The sequence below is a fragment of the Octopus bimaculoides genome, chromosome 12, assembly GCF_046866305.1.
Source record: "Octopus bimaculoides isolate indiv1 chromosome 12, ASM4686630v1, whole genome shotgun sequence".
NCBI lineage: Eukaryota > Metazoa > Mollusca > Cephalopoda > Octopoda > Octopodidae > Octopus > Octopus bimaculoides.
Genome location: NC_142939.1, coordinates 51,591,449 through 51,600,222, shown reverse-complemented (window position 1 = coordinate 51,600,222; position 8,774 = coordinate 51,591,449).

Genomic DNA, 8,774 nt, shown 5'->3' with positions numbered 1-8,774 from the left:
TACTTTTCCTTCTTTGTTGGTGTCTTTGTACATTTAGTCGTCACTTTTGTTAATGTTCAGATTGCTTCTCCGGCTGATAGTGTTCATGTTGTTATTCTTGTACTTGTTTTCGTTTCTATTACTAAAAATCATATATATATATATATATATATATATATATATATATATATATATATATATATATATATATATATATATATATATATATATATATACAGATATATGTGTGTGTTTGTGGGTATGTGTGGACACACATAATTAGATACATGTATATATACCTATGTATGTATGTATGTATGTATGTATGTATGTATGTATGCATGTTTACATGCATGTATGTATGCATGCGTGTATGTATGTGTGTGTGTATTTATTCATGCATATACATATATATGTATAAATGTATAAGTAGAAACACATGTATGTTCATATATGCAGATATACATCATTATATGTGTATAGACACCCATATATTAATCTTATTTGTGTATTTTATGTTCTAAAAGTTACAGCAGTTTACTGTACTTTTTTAGAGAAAGCCAAGTTTATTTCCTTTCTCTTTGATTCTTCCGTTTTCAAATCTCTGTTGTACGTAGAATATAATACACGCAGTTCTATTCACGTGAGAAATACATATATGCTTACGTACACACAAACACGTGTGTGTGTGTGTGTGTGTGTGTGTGTGTGTGTGTGTGTGTGTAGTATATATATATATATATATATATATGATCCTCTTCGATTATATTTCTCAGTTTACGAATTAGAGCCTAGCAGTGTATAACGTCAGAAACTAAGTTTCTACTCTCGACCTTTGCACACTAAATATTTTGACATTTCAGCAAATTAACAATGCAGTGCCAGTAAAGAGATTACATAACTGATAGAACGTTTATACAAAATTTCTGTGGTTATTTTCTTGGCTGCGCACCTACTTCGATCTTATAAGTCTTTATTGAATAGTCGTAGAGGAGAAAATGAAACCTACACAAGTTACTCTTACAACTGTCATGTATCCCAGTCAGGTATAAGTACGAACTATTTCTGTAGAGTGAGGTCATTATTTTACTACATGAAAAATATCTATTTAAACTATGTGTTACATGCTATTATATATTTACAGCAATACTATTAAGTCATTCCTATGTTTCTCGTATAATTCATTTGAAGCAATATAATATAATAGAGTACCGTTGTGGTGATATAATAAATTCAGAGCGAAATTTAAAACGTAGCATTGCTGAATTGTAGTCTGTGCACTTCTAACTTTGTTACAACTTATTAAGATTCATGAGTACTCAGTATATGAATATGTGTGTGAGTGTCTGTGTGTGTGTGTATGTGTGTGTGTGTGTGAGTGTGTGTGTGTGTGTGCGCGCGTGCGCGTGTGCGCGTGTGTGTGTGCGTGCGTGTGTGTGTGAGTGTGTGAGTATACATCGGACTGATGGGTGTCGAGAGCTCAAATAGTACCAAAGGAATTTTTGAATAGTCTCCACCACAGGGTGTTTTGGAGAAACTTTCTTTAAAGTCGGTTTTTATACAGTGTAAAACGATGAACAAAATAAAAGGCTAGGCAGTACAAAGGAATAATACAGTACTTAATTTATCGACCCTGAAAGGATGAAAGACAAATTTGATCTCGGCGGAATTTCAACTCAAAACGTAGACACGAAATACCGCTAAGCATTTCGCCCGACGTGCTGAAGTTCTGCCAGCTCACCGCCGTAGTAGCTGAGATATTCGTTTCAACTTTAGGCACAAGGCCCGAAATTCTGGGGGAAGGCCAGTCGATTAGATCGACCCTAATACGCAACAGGTACTTAATTTATCGACCTCGAAAGGATGAAGGGCAAAGTCGATCTCAACGGAATTTGAACTCAGAAGAGCATAAAGACAGACGAAATACCGCTAAGCATTTCGCCCGGCGTGCTAACCTTTCGGCCACCTCAACGCCTTGGTAGCTGAGATACTGAAAGACAAATGTTTTACCATAGACGCAGTATATCCGAGTACCAATAACATAGCATGGATTATCGAATTTTGTGTTACATTGTAATTCTATGTCTTCGACATGAGCAATATCGTGCCTCACTAATTGAAAAGGAAGTCTTTAGTATGAGATTCTCAAAGATAGAATATGGAATGTTTAACCCGTGTTTGATATGAGCCTGCGTTCTGAAGAAGTTTAAGAAACTAAACATTTACAATATGGAGAACATTGGTGTAGATAATTACTTTAGCAAATTCAACACAACACTGGAATCAGTGCGAACAGTGAATAAGCAATCAATGATGCTTCGATCGGTTGGACTGGTCCGTTCGAATTCGATTATAGATTTGGGACTAGGAATGAAAAGAATTACTCTAGAGTATTGTGGCCAAGAGATTCTGACCTTAATATAACTGCCTAGCGTGGAATTTCTTCACAGCACCTTTAACGATGTAATAGACCACCAACAACAAGAATGCTTTACATTGATTTTCTGTCGGCAGTTTATGAGTAAAATTTAGTTTGGTTTGGAGACAAATCAGTTGCTATAGAATACGAATCCGCTTCCATTGACTAACCTCTACAAGCTGTAATCAGATTATGTTGCACATGAACATTGATGCAACTAGAAAAATTAATTAAACCAGCAATTATTGATTGGCAAGTTAATTAAAACTTATCTAGAAATAATTCCCTTTTGAATTTGTTCCCGGTCGTTAATTTACATTTCTTATCAAACTATTATAAAACACTCTTCATTGCTGTGAATATCAATAATGCTTGACATATTTCTCTGATTAAGCGAGGAGATGAAATACTCAATACACGCTAATTGATTTTATTGACCCACAGAGCGGCTTTAAAGTAGCTAAGCATGACGTTGAATATGATGGCATTTATTTACATTTTTTAAGCTTTTTAGCGAAAGAATATGAGTTTATGTATTGTATGAGAGGTTAGTGTTTAGTTCCATGTCAACTCCGAGAAACCAAAACAATGCCGTTGCGACTATATACTATCGTTTTGGAAAGAGTACCTAAGTTTACATTATTCAATGAGACCTTCTCTTTTTCAAAGATAGTAGGGTGTTATCGGATAGGAATTTCGCAGTGGAGGCTAGCAGCGATATCTCTTAAACTTAGAAACAAGAAGAATAGAATGATAAATATTTAATATAGGTTTCAAATTTTGGTACAAAGCCAGACATTTCGGTGGGAGGGGCAATTCAGTTACATCGACCACCGTACTCAACTGGTACTTATTTTATCGACATCGAAAGAGATGAATGGCAAAGACAACCCTGGCGGAACGGTGGAATTTTAACTCAAAACGTAAAGGGACAAAATACTGCTAAGCATTACATGATTACAAGGCGGCGAACAGCCAGAATCGTTTGCACGCCGGGCACAATGGTTGGGGTTATTTCCTCCGTCTTTACGTCCTAAGCTCAAACTACGTTGAAGTCGACTTTGACTTTCATCCTTTCGGGATCTATATAAAAAGTACCAGTTAAAGACTTACCCTGGAATTGCTTGCTTTGTACCAGAATTTGAAACCAATATTAACTAAATGAGTACTAAGATAATTTCATTAATGCGGAGACTTTATTTGATCTCAGTTATAGAAACTTCTCATCAGTTACCACTTGATGAGTACACTACTAAAATAGCATTTTATCTGCTCTGCTAGCAGGTAAAGCGAGATGGAACACACACACATATATGTATGTATGTATGTATGTATGTATGTATGTATGTATGTATGTATGTTTGTGTGTATATATATATATTGAACAGTGAACAGAAATAACTGTCTAGCAATGTTCTTATCTTTGCAATAGACAGTGCCAGACAGATGTAAACACCTACGAAAAAGAAAGACTGCAAACTGTTTTCTTTTCCTTTCTTTTTTAACAAAAATATTGGAATGTTTGAATGATTTCTTGCTTGAGGCATAAAGTAGCATTTACTTCAAGAACGAAAATTATCAAACCACTGCAACTATTATACAAAAACCGCACGACTATTCTATTTTGTTATACTATTACAGTAAGCGATTATGCTACACTATTATACTAACCTATTAAAACACTCTATTACTACCGTTTTAATCTATACTATTATACTAAACTACTACTGTATAGTATAATACAATACTATTAGACTACACAATTACTATACTATTACATATAGTTTAATTTACCCGCTAAACTAATACACTATAATGCTATATTATTATACAACACTGTAATATTACAGAAATACAATAATGTTACATTATATTTCCCTCTGCTCTATAGTTTTTCTCTTCGGTATTGCATTATCCTAGCTTAACTTACAGCCGTTTTCTTTCTTAAGAATAAATACGTTCGTTATCCTTGTTTCGCACTACTCCCGTTCAATTTAGTCTCTCTCTAATATCTGGTGGTTTCCTTTAAAACAGAAGACATTATTGTCTTCTTCATGTTTTATAGCTTCCTGTATTAGTGTCTATCGTTCTTCACCCGATATTTTCCTAGTCTTACACTAGATATTCTATAATAGTTTTACACAGTCGCATATGTCTCATACCATCTTGTTGCGTTGTAGATCTTATGTTTAATACAATCACGTTCGTATTGTTAGCCTTGCATTAATTTAATGTTAATGTGTATGCATACTCGTGTGAATGGCAAAGAATGAGCACGTATGTACGTGTGTTTGGGTTTTATGTGCTCGCCCTTGTGTGAAATTTACATACAGATAGTCCTAGTATCCCTCTTCAAATATCGCTATTTTCTTTCCTGATAGGAAATTATTTACATTTGTCAGTGAATTTACTATATACTGTTTTACCCAAGAGCTTCCTTTAATTTCAAATATCTAAGGATACCAAATAATCAAAACTTGTTATACCTCGTCTCATCATGATTTTTAGTGATGTCGTAGTCACTGAATAACAAACACGTCGTTATTTATAACGATGTCAGACACCTCTTCAGGATGTGAACGTGGAAGACGTTTAACAAGTTTTTATATAATTAAGTCAATAATAAAGTTCGATTCCTGACAAAGCCATGAAACTAAACATTGTTACGTACTTGTGGCACTGAACCGTTGTCTTCGCTTTGCAATACATATATCACAAACAAAAACAAAATACATTTGTATTGGTAGAATCATGGCACTCGAGAGTTTTTCTTATTTCTAATCGAAAAGAACATTCTGAATTCTTGAATACCAGGTAATGAACTAAGTTTATCACAAAATCGCATAGATTTCATGGATTTCTGTTGTAAACAAAGCACATGTGTACTTATATTTCTGTAAATTCACCCACTCGCTAATGCACACTGTTTTATATGATAGAATGTATAGCTATTGATTCTTTATAGATAAGAGTAATCAATGTTGGTTGACTTTAATTCAAGATTTCTTGATTAATTAAAAAGGAAGTGGATTGAAGACATCCATTTCAGTTAGAGTATTTCCATGTCATATAGCACTAGACGTGACTTCTGTACGAAATATTATTAAGAGGAATTAGCAAAGAAGATTATCTGAACTCAGAATCTTTGGAAGAGATCTCAAGTGTTAAATTAGTAACAAATCCTCTAGATCTTAAACTTAATCTCATTAAATCTCGTGAAATGGGGGTTAATATATATCATATGATTATTTTACGTAATGCAATATTATACCAAGCAGTAAAGAAAGCGTGGTAAAGATGCAGATATTAGGTGATATTATGCTGGATATATGCAAACACTATATACCAGATTGAGCAATAGAAGTCTATCTTTACGATTATGTAACAAAAATGTTGCTGGGAACGAGAAGACGTATAATATCTGACTAAATGTTTTATCATGTCATTCCTTTCGATCAGACTCAAAATTGAGGAGATTTGCATGTCTTCTACTAAGGTCTATAAATTGTGCTGTGCTACGAATACATTAGTTCGATAATGATTGATATATTCACTTGTTCTAAATTATTTGAAATGTTTAATCACAACATACAGTTATTACGTACAATATATTTAAGTAAAAATTAACTACAGTTAATTATACTGTTAACTATAGTATAATTTAATTCCAAAAGAAAGGTACGTTCAATATAGTTTAGTCTATATGTAAAATTATTAAATGCAATATGGTTGAAATGATTGATGGGAAGATTCGATCCTGCGTGGTGTAAAATACATTGATTTCAGCATTTTAATCCAGCTATTTAAGATTTTAATTCAAATCCCAACAACTCTAGCTAGCACCATATTAGGACAGAATGGTCAGTCCAAGGATGCTGATTGGTGAAATTGTCACAAAAGTAGTCGAAGATGCTTTCCGATATTATTTCCATCTTTCTATGGAGTGGATTCTTCGTTAGGTCGGGGAAACTCTTTGTCCCCTAGTTACTCCCATTCTGGAAATGTATCTTTCACGAACATTAAGTGACGGCCTTCCAAGTCTTGCTTTCAAAACACCAATGAAATAGACGTTCAGAAGTTATATATATATATATATATATATATATATATATATATATATATATATATATATATATATCTTATCGATATAGTTTAGTCCATATATAAAGTTAATAAATATAATAGAATTGATGTTGTGGTAGACGAGAAGAATCACTCGTGCCTGGGACAAAATGCATTGCATGCAACATTTAATCCAGCTATTCAAGTCCTGAGTTCCAATCCTCAGAAATGTAACTGTAACTAGCAAGAGACAACGTCTCAGCCCTTTAAACTTTGAACCACTGGAACCTCCAATATGTAATAGATGAAGACAGAACGATCAGCACTTGGTTGTTACTGATTTTCAGAGAAGAGTATCTAAGAACGGAACCCACTATCTCTATCTCATGATCTTGAAATTAATGCATCAATGTCATCAATGCAGACTCTCCTGCTAGCTACTTTCAAGCTTTTCATGCGTTTGAACCTATTCCCACCATTACACGGACTCGACTTTTCTGTGAATTACAAAATTCAAGATGGAGCGTCAACAGACGTGAACTAGACCACGGATGGCTTAACGTGAAATTAAACAATGCAACTGCGTTAAATGGAGCATATGATGATTTACAAATAATGAAATTAAATTAAGCTGAAAATGTTTGATAATGCAATTATAGGGATATAATTGAAAGGAGTGGTAACTAGTGAAATTTTCAGAAAAGTTGTAATTTAAACTGAAAATAAGTTTGAAACAAAACTGTGAAGTGAAAAGATTATTGAGAAGAGGCGCAAGTGTAATTTATAAAATAATAATGACGATGATAATAATAATAATAATAATAATAATAATAATAATAATAATAATAATAATAATAATAATAATAATAATAATAATAATCTAAAAAAGAAAATGTGCATGATAGTGTGAGGAGAATTCATGAAGAAGAAAACTAGAGGAGGGTGAAGAGTGAAGGATGTCAAAAGAAAGGAGAAGAAGAAGAAGAAGAAGAAGAAGAAGAAGAAGAAGAAGAAGAAGAAGAAGAAGAAGAAGAAGAAGAAGAAGAAGAAGAAGAAGAAGAAGAAGAAGAAGAAGAAGAAAGGAAAAGGCGGAGAGGAGAGAGTCATGGACACAGCTTGCAGAAAGAGGAAAATAAAAATGAATGTTAGAGGGGTAGGTAAGGAGATAGATAGATAGATAGATAGATAGATAGATAGATAGATAGATAGATTTAGGAGAAGTGAGAGTAAAATTGGAAATCAAAGATGGGAATTTTATATGACCAGCACTGTAAGCGATACTCAGGTGTTTTGTCTAGATTCCGTCAACAAAACTTTTATTCTCAGACATCTCAGGTTGATCGATCAAGAGGAGAAAAAAATGCAAAGACAAAGAAGACGAAGACAGCCTTCTAGAAAAGAACAACAACATGGAAATGAAGAGAGCAAAAATAAATTTGAAGAAAAACGGTAGAAGGAAATGAAGAGAGAACAAAGGACAAACATAAGAGAAGATGAATGAAGTGGAAGAGACGAAGTACAAAAAGCGAAGATATAGATGAAAGGAAATGAAAATATTAAAAGTAAAAATATGAGAAAGAGTAACAGAATAGGGCATGTAAAGAAAGATAAGGAAATAAAAGGAGTTGCATTTTTGCTTTTAAATTATAAATTAAAAGATAAGGAAGTGAGAATATAAGATGAAGGTATCAGTTTAAAGAATGAAAGACAAGATAAAAAGACTAATGAAGCTTTGCCAGCAATATGGAGGGAGTATTTAGTCGATTAAATCGGCCCCAATTTATGTCTGGTATTTTATTTTATTGACTCAGGCAAGAATGAAATGCAAAGTTGCCTCGACTTTAATTGAACTCAGAACATAAATATCTTGCGTTCCCCGACATTCTAACTATTCTGGAAACTCACTGATATGACTAGCATTAAATAATAAGAAAGGAAGGATGAGAAGTTGTTTAGAAAGACTAAAGGAGAGAGAAGAATTAAGAATAAAAGAAACTGTTGTGTTAAGAGAGAGATTCGTGTGACATACAATACTGGAGATACGTGGTAATAAAAGATTGTCTCTCAAAGACCAAATTTGAAATAGTGAAAACTACATCGAGAAAGTAACCAGTAAATATGTGGACATTGGTTAAGTAACAGTATAGCAAAAATGACACACTGGATTAAATAGATAAAGCGAGAATTAACGAGATTTGAAGGAAATCTTAATCTCAAGAGTTTTATTTTAATGAGAAAGAATACTTTGAAAATCAGAATACTACGACACAGGTTTTTCGCTAGAATGGTTCACATGTTCGATTCAGACATATGT